The 16,000-nt window shown below is 47.9% G+C and overlaps 1 protein-coding gene and 1 long non-coding RNA gene across 3 annotated transcripts in view; one reads left to right on the plus strand and one right to left on the minus strand.

The window, feature by feature from the left end:
- Window positions 1-8,987: 8,987 nt before the first annotated feature.
- On the minus strand, window positions 8,988-15,572 carry LOC104142430 (uncharacterized). Its single transcript, XR_011142118.1, has 3 exons — window positions 15,105-15,572; window positions 14,176-14,276; window positions 8,988-10,568 (listed from the first exon to the last, which is right to left on the minus strand). It is a non-coding gene; the product is annotated as an uncharacterized lncRNA (long non-coding RNA).
- A 56-nt stretch (window positions 15,573-15,628) lies between these two features.
- The window catches only part of XPNPEP1 (X-prolyl aminopeptidase 1), a 32,689-nt gene continuing 32,317 nt past the window's right edge, over window positions 15,629-16,000 (plus strand). Inside the window, exon 1 of one of the 2 annotated variants that reach the window (XM_068949690.1) lies at window positions 15,629-15,722. The gene's annotated coding sequence lies outside the window, so the exon portion shown is untranslated. Of the gene's footprint in view, window positions 15,841-16,000 lie in introns of both variants that reach the window. The other variant, XM_068949689.1, reaches the window with a different exon arrangement.

A 16,000-nucleotide genomic window follows, 5' to 3' on the forward strand; every position in this document is an offset into this window, starting at 1 on the left:
GGAATGGTGGTGTTGGAGTTGGCCCTTTGTCAAACCAAACTACAATGACAGATCCAGCATCCTGTCTGACTTGCAGATATGAAATCAGCTCCAGACTTTGCAGCCTTGCTCCATTTTCTACAATCTGGGGCCTTTTCAAAGCTATTAAACGTATACATGAGAACCGGCTGCTTCACTTCCTTTTACAACACCAAGAGGTGTAAAGAGGCCAGCATGTAGCCAAGAAAAGGGGCCTTGACTCAGCTGGGAATTTCTGAGTGTCTGACGGATACCCGTATCTGGCATGTATTTCTCCTGCCGCCCGGGGACCCAGGGAAGCATTGCTGCCACTCAGCAAACCCTTGGGGAAACGGACGGCTGACTTACATTGCCTCTGAGTTAGGCTCTGAAATTCAGATGAGTGTCAGAAAGCCACTCCTGATTTACCAAACCTTTAACTCAGAACTTGGCCACTCTGCTGTGCGGACAGAGACTTGGCATGGCAACAGGCTGGGGCTGCAGAAGTGATTCCTCCCTGTCTAATGCATGAACAATACAGTCCCTTCACTTGGATGTTGTTATCAAAGATTCAAAACTAGATAGCAAAAATATTTTCCATGTTGTGTAACTAGTTTCCTAGCAAAGAGATCCAGCTGCAGATATGATACTCACTCTCTGGTGCTTTCAAGGATTATCAGTGTAATTGTGAATGCTGATGATAACCTTGAGTGTTAAAAAAGGGATAAATATAACAAGCTGGGACTGTATTTCCCTCTCTGCTACAAACTTTGTGTATGAACCTGGGCAGGTCTTTGGGAAGAAATATTTTCACTGAATTTGCATCCCCACATACAAGCGTCCAAGTTTTCAGACGTAGTGAAGCAATTAATTTGCCTTTCAATTCCAAATGCAGCAGGTGATGCCATAATTCGCAACCTGTCTTCCACTTGTGTGTTCGTTTTCCCAACCCTAGACTGACGTGTCGTGAGCCACTGATTTCTCTAATGGGATCTGACACTTTATACTTCTGTTTCAAAGTTCCCCACAAGTCAGGCAATAGCAGCCAGCTGTATTTTCAGAGCTGTCTTATTTTGTGTGCAACTTTCATTTCTATCAATCCAAGTCAATCTGTTGATTCAAGACTAATGAACTATTGTGAACACTCTGCTTTATCAGAGGAAATAGTTGGAGGCTGATGTCTTGGTCCCTAACAAGTCTTTGCGAGGATATTAACATGTCTTGCCAAGACCTAGTAATTCCCTCGCAGCCAAGGCAACATTCCTCAGAGGCCATAAGGAAAGACTGGAAAAGGGGATCATGTGGTGCAGTCCACATTGAATTAGCTACTACAGAGAAACACGCCGAGCATGTGACTTCTTTTCAGATGCAGATATAATGTAATAAATTCTTCCAAATGTTGGTGGATCCATTAGAGACATCTAGTTTCAAAATGTCTCATTTAAGAAAGAGGGGAAAATATTTTCAAAAAGGAAATAAAAACTGCCTGTACAATTTGGTATTGTTAGCAGAACAAGTAGACAAGATGACTAATGAGGTTAAAAAAAAAAGAATCAGGGAAGAGGATACTGTACAGCTATTACTATATTTTGTTACCTGCTCCAGAGTCCTCTGGGAAAAGTGTCAGGAGTAAAAACCCAGAAAAATGCTAAGCATGATCACTACTATGTAACTCATTACCTAAAATACTGTCCTTCTGGGAGTTGCCTATAGTAGGTTAAAACTGACTTTTAAAAATTAGCAGCAGGTTTTCAATTATTACATTTGAGAGTGCCAGAGTAGGCAAGACAAAGGGATTGTAAGAAGACGGTATAGTCATGATGGCCCTTTTCAGAGGTATGTTTTATTCAGTAATAGGATGAGCCTTCGAACTGGTACTCTTGCAAGCATTCAAGGTATCTAGAGTGAAGAGCAGCACCCAGCTCCCCTGAACAGGCTCTGGGGCTGTGCTAGATGGCTCGGGGGAGCCGTGGGAGGGAGCCGGTCCAGCGCTTGGGCCTGTCCAGGTGTGTTAGCGCGGCTGTGCCCAGGCTCAACGCTCTGTGGCTTTTTGGCTGTGGAAGCAGCCTGCTGCGGGCCACCATGGGTGCATCTATAGCATGCGCCGTTGCTAGGCTCTTTCTGCAGCCTGGAGGGCAATGGGAATTTTACCGCGAGCTTCCGTGAAACCTTGCCAGCACGGAGTGCTTTGCATGTCCTCCGCTAAGTATCTCTGCTTGCTCCACCACTCATTGTTCTGACAGTTGTCTCATTTATTCACTTTTTACATCAAAATCCATTCCTTTAAAGCTTACGCTAAGCTTTAAGCTTCAGCATGTGGTAACAGTATTAATCATTCTGGAAATAACTCTGCCTACTCTGCTATCAGTAGCTATCTTGATGGCACACTGTCCAGCCCCCCTATTACTTCCCCGCTCTCATGCTGGCTCTTGAGAGACTAAATAGGTGCACAGTGGGAGAGAGGGGTAGGAGGCTGAAGAAAGCAGGGGGGCCTCTGGCTGTGCCCCACGTTTTGGAGCACGTGCCAAGGTGCACTTAGCTGCAGTGCGATTCGGCCGGGCTTACCTCTGGGGGGTACGAGCTCCCCCTGTGCATCCCGTCTGTCCTGGAGGAGACATCATACAGCTGACTTTGGATAGTAAAGATGGCCCAGAAACCCTCCGAGAAGGGTCCTACTGTCACAGGCGTCAGGGGCAGATGGGATCTGCAGTTAGGAGAGCCAGGTCTTAGAGATGCTCCGGCATCCTGCAGACCAAGTAAGTGTTGATGTAGCTGCGTGTCCTGCCCATATGGTTTTGTCTTTTTACTAGCCAAGGACTCCTGTGTGTGCATCTCTTCATAAAAAGAAAGGATATTCTGGATGGCTTTCAAACCTTCTCCTGGATATATTAAGAAGTAAACACTATGTGTGAAATCACCAGCAGAGAAAGTCAACTGAAACTAAAAATAGTTTCCTTCTGCTTCTTATTCAGAAAAATGCTAATGCTCAGTTCTAGGATTCTCATGTTTCTTTATACAATGGACAGTCTTCTAATAAAAGCATCCTTTTGTGCATTGTCTTATTGCCTGAACCAGGTTTTCTCTTCTTTCTGATCCAAGAATATCTTACAGCTAGCTATGGCAACTGTGGAAGAACACCAGTGACAGTAGGAAGGTATAAACATGTTGCTAGCTTCTTTGAATATAATTTAGCTGCTGAAAAGCAAATGATGGTTATGAACATATGACCAGCCAGCCACCTGTCTGCTGATCACCAGCAAGTGCTTCCTGGACCACCATTTAAGAACTTGAAGTTAGTAGAAGAACATTCCATAGTTAATTAAAAGCCTTACTTTTGTGAAAGTCACAAGAGATGGCTCTGCACATACTTTCACACAAAAACCTCTGGCACAACTGACACATTTCTTCCCAGTTCTTAGCTTCCCATTTTTAAATGGTATAAAAATGCCTGCAGATCTAACAGCTTTTCCACAACTCATAGCAGGTTCTAGGAGAACAAACTCCACCAAGGGCCTTTTGGTGGTTTCAGGTATATCACCTTATGTGGCTATTGTACTGCAAGATGCACAGGCTGAAATAGCCCTTGAACAAGAAAACCTGAGATCATTTTTAGCTATTGACATTTCATGAAAATTAAGACATGTGGGATGTAAGTAAGAACGGAACACCCTACTGCTATGGCAATCGTTTAAGAAACATTATGCTCTTACAAATCAGTAAGTCAACATGTTCATCTGAGATCACTGAGGTCTGAGATCTGAGGTACATAGAAGTGCTTGCATTTTACTATTCTAGTATCAAATAATACATATTAGAATATCACATTGGTAGTTGAGATTAATTATGTACCTAATTTGTTCTGCACTGATCACCTATTTTAACTTTGCGGTCCTTGGAGTAGTACTCTTTCTTCAGCTTAGAGCACTCTGTCGACATTTAGCAGAGAGTTGTAGTTAGGATAGGGTAACTAGCTTTCAGCCTCAGCTTTTTGCTAGCTAAAATTTTGCCGTGAAGCATGGCTAAAAAAGCTGGAAATGAACACAAAATTGAAAGTTAAAAGAGCTATTTCATGGCTTTTACTACAGCGGCAACAGTACCCATGTCACCGAACAAATTTACCGAGAAAACAATTTTTAATGTCAGCATCATTGGTAAAAAGCCAAAGTTCCCATACAAGTTATAGCAGTTCTGCCCAAGTTAAACAAATGTGAAAAATGAGGATTTCTTGATTTTCCTACTTCTTCCAAAAATGTGGTGCATTTTTTGCATTACAGGCCAAGATGTTCTGATCAGCCACGTTGCTTTCAAATCAAACATTTTGCTTTACCTGTTGCCCGACCTTAACCCGCTCGTTCTCCTTTGGATTCCTTTCTCCATCTCTGTTCCCCTCTCTCTTGTTCTGCTGCTGTACTGCTTAAGTGAACATTACTTTTAGAAGTTCCTTTTTAATCAGATAGAGCCTGCTGGCATGAGCTGTCAGCAGTATTCATTTCTCTAGGCTCTTGCCTTATGTTGCATTGCCTTGGCAACAAGATTTAGCAGCAAGGCAAGAGCCTTGAACTTGTCAGAGTCTGTTACAACGCGCCTCGCATGTACTGCTCTCCAGCACATCAGGTTGCTATAACAACTTCTAACAATAAAACTCATCTCTCGGCTTTAAATACAGGAACTTTTACAGTCTGTTTCCTGGCAGAGCTGCAGCTATATTACGTGAATCCTGGCTGGGGTTGTTTCTCCTTCTTCTTCCTTTCTGAAAATGGTACCAGCTCTCCTCTGCTCATCCGCCAGGGAAAGGCACCCTGTGCAGCCGCTCGCCGCGTCCCGGAGGGAGGCTGCAGCCTGCAGAGAGCGGCGCTTTGGTCTCTATCAGCACTGGCCTCGTCTCCCACTCCAGCTAATACTCAGCTAACGGTACTGATGGGAGCAGAGGAGCAGAGCTGGAGTCACCAGGCCTGCAGAGGACCAGTGCTTGTCCCCATGTCATCCAGCCCTGTCCAGCACAGGTCATCACGACACAAATGTCACTGATGTCTTACAAGTAGGTCTGAATCACTGCTTTTAGGCCTTAAAAAACATCCTAGTGGAGGCAAGGCATACATATTGCAGCATCGGTGCCAGAGAAGCCCTTTAATAAACCAGAAACATATTTATTCAATGGAAGCGCACAGCTAGGAGTATAAATTGAGCCAGCGTAGCATCAGGAAGTGTGGAAGTTTCCCAGAAGCTTGTCCTCTGCCCTGTAGCACCTCCTTCCTGTGCTTCATTCATGATGATAGTGTAAAGTACTCATCCTTTTCCTGTATGTCACTGCGATGAGTATCTCGTGCAGGCTGAATATCATTCTCACTTTTCCAAAACACAGGTCATATTTCTTCAAAGGGGCAGAATTCATAACCAGCAAATCGAACAATGGGAAAGCTTGTTTAAGAATAACTCAGGATACAGCACACTTCAAGTGCAGCGAGGATTGCAAACAGCAACAGGAAAGAAGCAGCAGCTCTTTCTTCCTTTAGGAATAAAGCTCACGGCTCCTGCAGCCAGGAAGCACTGACTATGATACTGGACTCGATGAGATACGGAAGGAGGCAGACCTCTGCCTAAGCTCTGTTTATTTATACAGATTTTAAAAAGTAAAAATGATGCCTTGCGTTTTTTCAAAAATTATTGCCAACCTAAAGAAAATAATAATGGGTAGCAGGAATGTCAGATTTCAGAGAGAGGGGTGTTTGGCTGGGGATCTGGCCTCAAACTGCTTTCCAGGATTGAGGAACCAGAGGCCGCAGTAAAATGAGGAGCCTAAGGCACTGAGCTCTGCACAAACCTGCAGGGAGAGGCCGTCCCGGCCCAGAGGAGTTTATGGTTTAAGCAGTTGAGGCAAAGCAGGAGCGGGAGGAGAAGCAGAGACACCAACTGAGTTGTCTGAGGTCATTCGGGGAGCCAGCAGCAGCGCGAGGATTACAGTTCTCTGTGCCGTGCTCCCGCCACGCTGCTGCCGCCTCTGCAACGATGGGGTTTCCAGCCCTGCAGGCTCCCTCTCCGTCTCTCAAAAGCCAGTGTCCGAACCAGGGCTACAGCCTCTTTCCCAGCATCTGCTACTCTGCTCCTCCTCGCTCACTGGAGCTGTTCACTGTGTCCCTTATCATTTATTTTATTTATTTTAGAAAGATGCGTGCTCTCATGGTGCCCAGGTTTGTGTGCTAAATACTGACCACAGCCTGGGACTGCTTGCATGGTAAGCACGAGGGTTCACTCACGTAACGCCAGTTGGGGGACACAGGCTACATTTCTAAGGTTTACAGTTTCTACGTGGGACACATGTAGAATGTCTAATCCCAACTTTTCCACTTTATCCTGTTATCTGAGACAGACAGTAACCCAATACTTTGTGCCTGGACTCCTGCACCCACTAGAACAAACATCTGTTTCTTATACCCTGATTCATTTAATATATTGCACAGCACAATATGGCAAATTATTTCAGCAAATTCTGGCCCAAATGATTTTTCCTTAGCTGAATGGGCCTCGCTTGCAAAGGCTGTGACCTCAGGTAGGAGTCAGGGTTTGTAAAATGTAGTGCTTAATTTCTCTGACGCTACATCAATGGATCCCTTCTGTGAGAGAAGACACGCTCTGATTGCTGGAATGGGAACCAAGAGATCTGTAGCCTCTGCCACTGAATTTCTCTGTGGCTTTGTCAAGCTTATATGTAATACAAATAAATCTCTACTGTACTGCTAATGTTTACTGCAAACAAAATCTATGTCTGGTCCTTCGCTGTCAATTCGAGATGCATCTTGAAGGCCTGACAACGCAAAATTAAATACCTGTCTGGTTTGTAACTGGTTTCCTAAGGAAATGAGGCTTCCCAGGTTGTACACTTTGTCCATCTGTTTGTTCATCATCACTTCCACAGAAGCATAAAACCTAATGCTACTAAGGAAGTATATCCTGATCAATTGGATATATTGCCTTTATTTTTTAAATATGAAATCACACTTACTGCACAGCAGAGACTTCTATTCAGTTAATATGATGCCTTTCTTCCTGAAAATCCTTTTTCAGTACCCATGCTAACCAGGTTTAGTGAGCTGCATGCATGCATTTTAGCCTAATAGCTGGGAAGTATTTTTATTACACAAAGTTTCCTTATCTACTCCAGTAGCAAAACTAACGAAATCTGGTATCCTCATACTGACAGCCTGGATTCAGGGGCCCTGCCTTAACACTATGTCTAGGTTCCTCCCGCACCCCCGATTGCTTGGCAGGCAGTGAGTGCGTGTGCTCTGGCTTCCTTAGCAGCGTTAAGTTTTACGCTCGCTGAACAAACGCTCTCCTGAAAGAGCTTATTATGGCAGCAGTGGCCACTGTGGTCTCTTTTTAAAAAATGATTCATGCATTATAACTAGACTTTTCCCATCTTTCCTCCTCCTATAGCAGATAGGAAAACTAAGAAGTCTTGCAAATGACTATGGAGTTCATCTATAACTTGCAAAAAGCTGAGCACAGGTGAGCAGGGATACGTTTGCACTGTTCTGTGTAGAAACAGAGCCAGGCAGAGAACTCGGCAAACTTTTCATTTTCATCCTTGTCATTAAAAGTTTACAAGTGAAGTCCTAACATCTGGTATTTTAGCGAAAAGAGCAGACGTGGATACACTTGGATATCTACCTGGCCTGCTGCTGCTGCCTTTTCCTTTCCAAATGCACAAATGCAGCTGCTGGGAACCACCCAAATGTGATCAGCTTCCAGTGCTGGCTGGCTGAATTGTCCTCATAAGAAAGACGAAGATAAGATCTCTAGATAGGCTCCTTCCTTCTTTCCCTGATGTCTTTCCCCCCAAACACACAAACTTGTTGTTGCAGTTTCTAGTTTCGCTGTTTGCAAACACATAAAATTTATTTTAAACCCGATCCAAAGCCACTCGTGACACGTGTTTAAAACCTCTGTTTAACTCAGATTTGAAAGCTTAAAACGGGATCAATTTTCTACTGAAACGTTCTCAGGCCTTTCCTTGCCTAGGTGTGCTACATTGCTGCTGTTATATACCGCAGCCCTATTACTACAAAAACGCTGGTACTAATTGTTGCTAGGTAATTTTCTAGGGGGGGAAATAAGAAGAAAAACATACCCAAAACGCTTGGTCTCTCCTATGTGGACACACACATGCCTCCAGGCTGTCAGGATCTGACCTTGCCAGAACAAGTGCACATGCATAACTACTGCTAGACTCACTGGAGAGCTTTTGTGAGTAAAACAACTTGACTGTTTGCAGGACAGCCCCCACGAGGCACAAATACAAGCGGGTCAGTTATTGTCCTGGCATTTCCAGCGCTGTCGCTCTAATAGAAGAGGTTGTTCTCCAGTTGTGGGGCTGCACGTGAGCAACCTCATAAAAGCACGTTTAGCCCCTTGCTCCGAGGGAAAGTGATCCTGCTCCCTGCCTCTAACCCCCCGCAGCCTCCCTGAGACATTTCTTGGCTTGGAAACAGTGCTGTGGCAGCGGCTACATGGATCCATGGCAACGGGAGTGCTGAACAGCCCCGCTTCCCCGACCCCACGCTGGCAGAGCAGAGACAAGCGGGTCCTTCTGACCCTCGATGCCCGGCGGGTGCCACATGCCACCAGTGTGAAGCTGCCACTTGAAAGCCCTGGTGCTGGAGCCAGGCTCCTACTGTGAACTGAGCTGCGAGTATGTCATATACGCCCAACATGCGAAGGTGGATGAAATGAAAGTTAGAGCTGTAATAAAGGTATCATGTGTATTGGAGGGTTGATAAGATAATGGGAGTTCTTTCATGGCTTGTATCCTCACCTTGATCACTTGATATGGATCAGGATTACAAAAGAGTTAATGGCCTCTGTCCCCTTGCAAGGTTGGTCTCAGGCAGCTTTGGTTGCTACTTGTCTGGCCTTCTCCCTCTCCCCTCTCTTTTTTCATCTGATGCAAATGTAACATTATAAGAACATAAAAGATAGCCTAATTATGACAATTTAATTAAAAGCAAGGTTTATTGAACTACTTTCATGAAATACCTTTGTAACAGAACTTGCAACATTTCAATCAAGATCAAATGGCAGTTTAGAAAGGACAGCTTCATCTCTTTAATCATTTCAGTTTATATATCATAGACAGTACTGTCTCATAAATTAATTATTAAAGTATTTCATACTATCCACATTGGCAAGTTCATTAGGGCCACTACAAAGCTTCCCAGAGGCTCCAAATGCCCAGGAAACACGCATCAAACATTTTAGCTGAACTGGAAAGCTCATTCCACTTTCTCTTATTTAACTTATTAGTCATGTATTATTCAAATGAAATAAATAGCGCGGCCTCCTGCCAGCGTGCTCATTTGGACAAGGTCAGTAACAGCTCTCCTCAGCTGGCTTACTCAGCACAGGGACCCCACCAGTGTTCAGCATGGCGGGTCACCAGGCCAAGTCTCAGCACACATTCTGGATGCACCTCGGGCCCCTCAGCACCCACGCACAGAGTTAGCACTGGTTATGCTGGGTCAGTGGTACGGGGATGCTCGTGGTGTTCAGATGCTTACCTACATTCTAATACTTATCTACTGAATCCTGGGTATTTTCCTGGTATATTATCCAAATGCCAGGATTTTTCCCTGCCTACAGGCTGGGGCACCCACCTGAACCTAGGAGCCAGCAAGCCCTCCAGGTCTACTAAGCAAAGTGAGGGCACTGGGAATTCATGGGTTTAGATCACATTCCTGCTCTGCTTCTAGGTGTTGGGCAGAAACCACCCCACTAATACTCCTTTTTTTTTTTTTTTTTTAGGTCCTCGACCTGTAAAATGGCCTGGATGTAATCTATTTCAGAAGAGTGGTCACAAGCATAATCAGGTGATACCTACAAAATGCTTTCCGATCCATACACTTTTTTTTCTTACAAGATGCTTCTCTTCTGGAGTGAAGTCCCTGAAAACAGCTCACAGGTTCCTATGCAGAGAACTCATCAGTTTGTCATTATTATTTTCACCAGCCAGGGAAGAAAATTAGCCTAATTTTATAGTGTTCAGTGAGTCAAAAACACTTAGTAGTCACCTTTGGATATGGAAGCCTAGACAACATTGTTCTGCCAGACCAAGGGCTTAATAAAAACTAGAAGATCTTACAGACTTTGATATTATTGCTTCTATTTTCTGCTTCCTTTAGAATCTTCTTGGAAGATGGGAATCTAGACTTTTTTTTACCTTTATTAAATTAAGATCTTAATCAGGAAGACAGAAGAAGAATGGGACCACATGTTGGCCAGCAAGCTGTGTAGTAAGATGTTTTCAGTGGCAGCTTAATTTATTTTATTTTTAATTACAGAGACATAAAAATCACATTGATATTCTGTCGGCAGTGAGGCTTGTTATTTCTGCACTGAACTGGGATCTAAGCAGAGAAATCTAATCAAATCTGATACTCCTAGTTTGCTCCCCACTGGCTGTGGGGGCTGTAGGGTAGAAGATGAGGCAAGACAGACCTGCTCTCATGCTGTAACGACTCTCCTTGGACTGGCTTCTGACGCTCCTCTGACAGGCAGGACAGTCATTATATCCAAACCTGGGGGAATTAATGAGGCAAGTTAAATGGATGCTAAGCTTTTCCCTGACCTGTCCTTTCCCCGGTACGCTAAGCTCTGTGAGCAGCCTGGTTACTTCATGCTGGGGACATTCCCCAAGTCACTCTCCCACACGAGAAACACATCTTCTTTCTTCCCTGTATTTAATTGCTGCTGCTCCCACAGTCTGCTAGCTAACCCATACTGACTTATTAATGATTCACTAGCAAAAAACAATCAAGCAAACAGTTTCACTGGGTCTGGTGATAAGACTGCCTTGTGTCTAGCAACTGTCCTAAATTCAGCCAAATCGAAACCTCTGCAAACCAGGAAGGGAAGAGGCTAGATATCCTTAACGCTGCTCACTGGCACTCACCACAGGGAAGCAAGCGTCCCTGCTTATGCGGGGCACCTGGGCAGAGCCATAGCAGTGACACAAGGCAGTTTAGGGAGGCCAGTCTCCTCCAGATCTGAATGAGTGTCTTTGATCCCTCTGAGCACAATCAAAGCAAAGAGGTGGGGAAAGGAGGTGGCAGGAAGATCAGGTCTCTCTGCCTTTATCTGATACACAAGCTGTGGGTTTAATGAGGAAGAGGTGAGAATGCAGTTCTAAGAGCATCAAGAGCTCCTTTACAACCCCTGGGTTGTAAAAATCAGCACGGGAGGTACTTTCCTGGGCACTGGAGCATGTGGAACACGCCAAGGGAACTGGCGAGCACATGGAGGTGTAGGGGCATGGCGGAGTGTTAAAGTCTCCAATTCCCTTGGGTACAACATGTACAAGCAGGGAAGGAGAGTGGAGAAAAAGGCGTCTCCCCAGTGCAGGACTGTTTGGTGAGCTGGAAAGACACGTGATAAACTATTTGAAATGTTTCAGACTGATCCATCCCCCTTCCCTGGGCAGATGCAAAGCTCTGACAGGTGCAGCTCTCTACAACCCTTTATTAAAAGCCACAGAAAAATGCAAAATCTAATCCTGAATTATTATTATGAGTCAGAGGAGGCTGAAAAGGCCATTTCAGAAGGCTGATTGGATTCAGCTGCAGAGTTTGACATCAGCAAATGATCTCCGTGATCGTTGTGCCAATGTTGCAGGGCTTTTAAAAAGTCCTGACATGTACTTTAATGTGAGCATCACTGGATTCTGGCATGTTTCCAAGAAATGAATCTTATCAGTAAATGTTCTGCAGGGTGAGCAGAATATAGTCTGTAACACAAATGCAAACAAGGCTATAGTTTACCCTGATGGGGACACTGAAGTGATGAGCAAAGTGAGCGTTTCCAAGCCAGACTGCTAGGATTGTATAGATGCCTTATGGGCAGGGCCGGAAGATGTGGTGGGAATAACTGGGAAAGAGCAATTAGCTTCACCCAAGGAGATTAATGAGGAAAGAAAACTCTTCCTGTTGTAACAGTCATGTTAGCAAGCCTCTCCCCCTCCTCTCTTCTGTGCCTGTCACCGGGAGCATTTCGCCAAGGCTGCCTGCACTGACAGCCCACTGGCTGCTCTGCAGCAGGAGAGGCTAATGAGCCAGGGCAGCCTTTTCAGCTGCTGATGCCCATCAGCATCCTAGAGTTGCCTGCTCCCTGCCGTGATCAGCCTGCTTGGTCTGCCTCCATGTGCTGTGCTCTTCTTGGGGAAGAGCCAGCAGTCCCCCAGCCCCATCCAACAACACTTCCCAAAGGTCTGGTTGCAGGAAATAAATTTTATTCTCTTCTTCTGGATTACAAGCTGGGCTGTGCTGCATTACACCCTAAATACTACTCCAGAGATGTGTATGAGAGAGCTTGACAAGCTGGAGAGAGTGCTGCGGAGGGCTAAGGGAGCTGGCTGGGGGCTGACTGCAGGATTTCGGGGGGAGCCAGGGGGAGCTGGGTTTGCGCAGCCTGGAGAAGGAGTTAGAGAGAAGTTGGAGCCAGACCCTTTTCAGATGTGAAGAGTGAAAAGACAAGAGGCAACAGATACAAATTGCAACTAGGAAATTCTGATTGGATACAGAGAATAAACCTTTTAACCTTGAGGATGGTCAGCACCAGCACAGGCTGACCAGAGAGGCTGTGGGTTCTCCATCCTTGGAGATCCTCAAAACCCAACTGGATGGTCCCTGAGCAACCTGCTCTAACTTTGAAGCTGGCTTTGAGCAGAGGTGGACTACAGACCTCCAGAGATCTCTTCTACATCGTATCTTTGCTTCATGCCCCTTCTGGAAACACATGAACAGTCACGGACTCTCAAGTGGTTTAGGATTAGCTTGGCTTGCGTTGACTAGCTAGACGCAGCAGCAAGCTGTTTGGCTAGTTCCAGGTAAAGCTTTGCAGCATAGAACATTACTGTGTAGACTGCGGGGAGAGGAAGGAGGACAGGCAAGGTAGCTGCCGGCTGCTACTACCTTCCTTCTCCTCCAGAAATATGCATATAGGTTAAGGCCCAGGGACTGGTTTCGTGAGTCCCCTACGCAGCAACAGAGACAACTCTACCTGTGGGAGCCCAGCTGTAGTGCCCAGTCTGTGCATTTTTAAGGGCCTGGTCCTGAGTGCCGTGCAGCCAGCCAAACATCCCTTCTCTCACTGAGCCCCCAGGATGCACAGCAGGTCCTGAACTAACACAGCGCTCACTGAGAGCGGCAGCTTCCTCCCCTCTTCATCCTCAACAGGTCCATGTCTGGACCCGGTGTAGTGACAAAACGCCATGGGTGAGTGACACAGGGTGGCTGCAGCACTGTCACAGCGTGGAGCCCAGGGGGCTCTTGGGGTAGCCCCAACTGCTGCAAGCAAACCCTCTCCAGCCTGGAAGCAACTATAAAGCAGCCTTTTGACCCCCGTTGTCACCTTTCTTTGTGGGTGTGGTCTCATTTCAGCATTTCTGTAACAGCCTCCCATTTTTGTCAATAGGGTTAACTTACAGACCACCTGTAAAAACTGCCAGAGGCAGAAAAAAGCAGTGGAAAGTATTTTCCTTAGGGAGAAAGCATGGAAATATTGTCAGATTTAAAACAGTTGCACTTGCTATTTTTATGTACACAACCCTCCTCCCTCCCAAGCAGAAAACTGATGGTAATTAAGCTTGAAAAGTAGATGGTACCTTTTCTGTTGAGGCATTAAGCAAAATAATAGGAAGCTGACATGTTTCTGGAGCTGTGCTCAACACCAGAAATAAAGCTCTCTGTATCTAAAGGCCATCAGTTCATTGCTGGGAGAGCCAGTGCAAGTCTCCAGCAACTACTGGAGTGCTTTGCCAGCCCTGGAGACAGCAGGCCTCCTTCTCACTCTGCTTCACATGGATCTGAAACAAGAGCAACGGCACTGACGCCAGCCTAGCTGTACTGGAGCAAGGGAAAGAGGAGCCAGACACATTTGCTAGGCTGCTTTGAATCCCCCTCAAGACAATTTTTCTGAAAATTTAGAGCGAAGCAGATCAAAGAAACAGGGATCAGAAGCCAAGGCAGGGGTTTGGGGATATTGCTCTGAAGCAGTGCCAGGTGATTCGCTGAGCTCTGCTTTTTCACCTTGGGGAAGCATCCATCAGGCTTCACATAGGGACATTTCCCACCAGTTCTAACATGTTCTCTTTTTTCCTGGGTTCACCAGAGGTTTTCCTAATCATCTCACCCAAAAGACAGGAGCTTGCTCCCTCCAGATTGCCTTCAGAAGGTCCAGGCTGTCACCAGGAAAACAGATACGGGCAACAACGGTGTGTCGGACAAGAAACCCTAGAGGAGCAACAGCAAACGTGAGAGATGTGACAGGGTCCTCTTACGCGTCAAATGGGTCCTACGTGCCCCTGTCTCTGCTGCTGCCGCTGCTGCCCTGAGCAGGGTTGAGGGGCTGTGCCAGCAGCACGGGGCTTTTGGAGGGGCAGGAGGGTTAGGTCTAGGCAGGAGCTGTAAAGTGCACCTAAGGGAATATGGAGGCACATGGTGTGGAGAAAGCCAGCTGCTCCTGTCACAGCAACAAAAGCAGCAGAGATGTAAACTGGCAGCAGGATAAATGAAAGCTATACCTCTTCCCTCAAGGGGAGTTCAGCAGATAAATACCCAGCAGAGTAGCTGCTCAAAACTCTGTGAGGTGGGTGCTATGTGTGGAATACCTGGCCTGGGAGACTGGATGAAGGCACGAGTGGAGAGGGAGGCTCCTGGCAGAGAGCAGCTACTGCAATCCCTGGAAGAACCAGGCTGGCCCACCCTTCAAAGCAGGTGGGTTTTCACATCCTGCCCATGGGTCCCAGCTCTCTGGGATGCACTCCGTGCACTTGGTGGCACCTCACTTCACGAGGATGTCGGTATGTGATTCAGAGGTCAGCAAAAGCTGGCCAGCCTTGCCCTAGAGGTATCATTTCAAGACAGCTGACTCGTGGTGAAAACCACCACTTAGCCGGTCCACGCCGTGCTCCTCAGGGGCTGGGCATCCAAGCGCTCACCTGGCTCGGGGCACAGGGCTGGGGAGCAGATGAAGCAGCAACACGACGCAAGGAAAGCATGAGGGAAAGCTCCCCTGTGGACAACGGCACCCCAAAGGTTTGAGACGGCCTACGGAGATACCTGGCTTTTCCTGGATGTTTACACGGGATCCATCAGGCCAGCAGCCTGCCGGACAGCAGATCAGCTGCTCTCAGGTCGGTCCCAGCCGCCACCCTCACCTATTTACTCCGCCAGCCGCAGCGTTTAGCGGCAGTTTCCCGCCCTGGTAGCCGTCTCCCTCCTGTTTCCTGCCGGACGCACCCCAGCCCGCCGACTCCCCTCACCGCAGCGGGCTAACGCGCGCACGACGGTTACTGGCTGCAAACGTCGCAGTAGCGCCAACGCCCCCAACCGCCCTGCGGCCGCGGGCCTTGGTTCCGGCCCCGCGGCGGCGGCGGCCGCGCCCGCTCTGCTTGCGCCGGGGCAGCTGAAAGCTGGCTGGAGCGGGCTTCTGGCACATCCCCCGGCTGGCGGGGCGCAGGGGGCGGCGAGGGGGCGCAGGGGGCGGCGAGGGGGCGCAGGCCGGCTCCGCACCCCGTTCCCCGCGGCCCCGCCGGCGCCGGCAGCTCCCCGCCCCCCGCCGCGACGAACGGCTGCGCCGTGACGTCAGCGCTGACGTCGGCGGAGGCCCACGTGGGCGCGGACGTCGCGGCGCCGGCGGACGGTGGGCGGGGCGGGGCGGGGCCGGGCCGGCGGCAGGTGAGGGGCGGCGGCGGGCCGGGCCGGGCCGGGCCGGGCTGCGCTGCTCTATGGTGGGGGAGGGGGGGGCCGCCCGGCCGTGTGTGGCGGCAGCAGCGGAGTCGTGGGGTCGTTTCGGGTTAGAAATAAGACAAGACGAGAAACGTGCGCTGCGCGTCCGGCGGCAGCGGGCGGGCGGGCGGGCGGAGAGGCCTGCGCCGAGGTGGCCGCGGGCGGGGCGGGAGCCGCCGCACTCGCCTGCCCCCCGGCAGGGGAACCGAGCGGCCGTTGCCGAGGGC

The sequence above is a fragment of the Struthio camelus genome, chromosome 7 (assembly GCF_040807025.1).
Source record: "Struthio camelus isolate bStrCam1 chromosome 7, bStrCam1.hap1, whole genome shotgun sequence".
Classification (NCBI taxonomy): domain Eukaryota; kingdom Metazoa; phylum Chordata; class Aves; order Struthioniformes; family Struthionidae; genus Struthio; species Struthio camelus.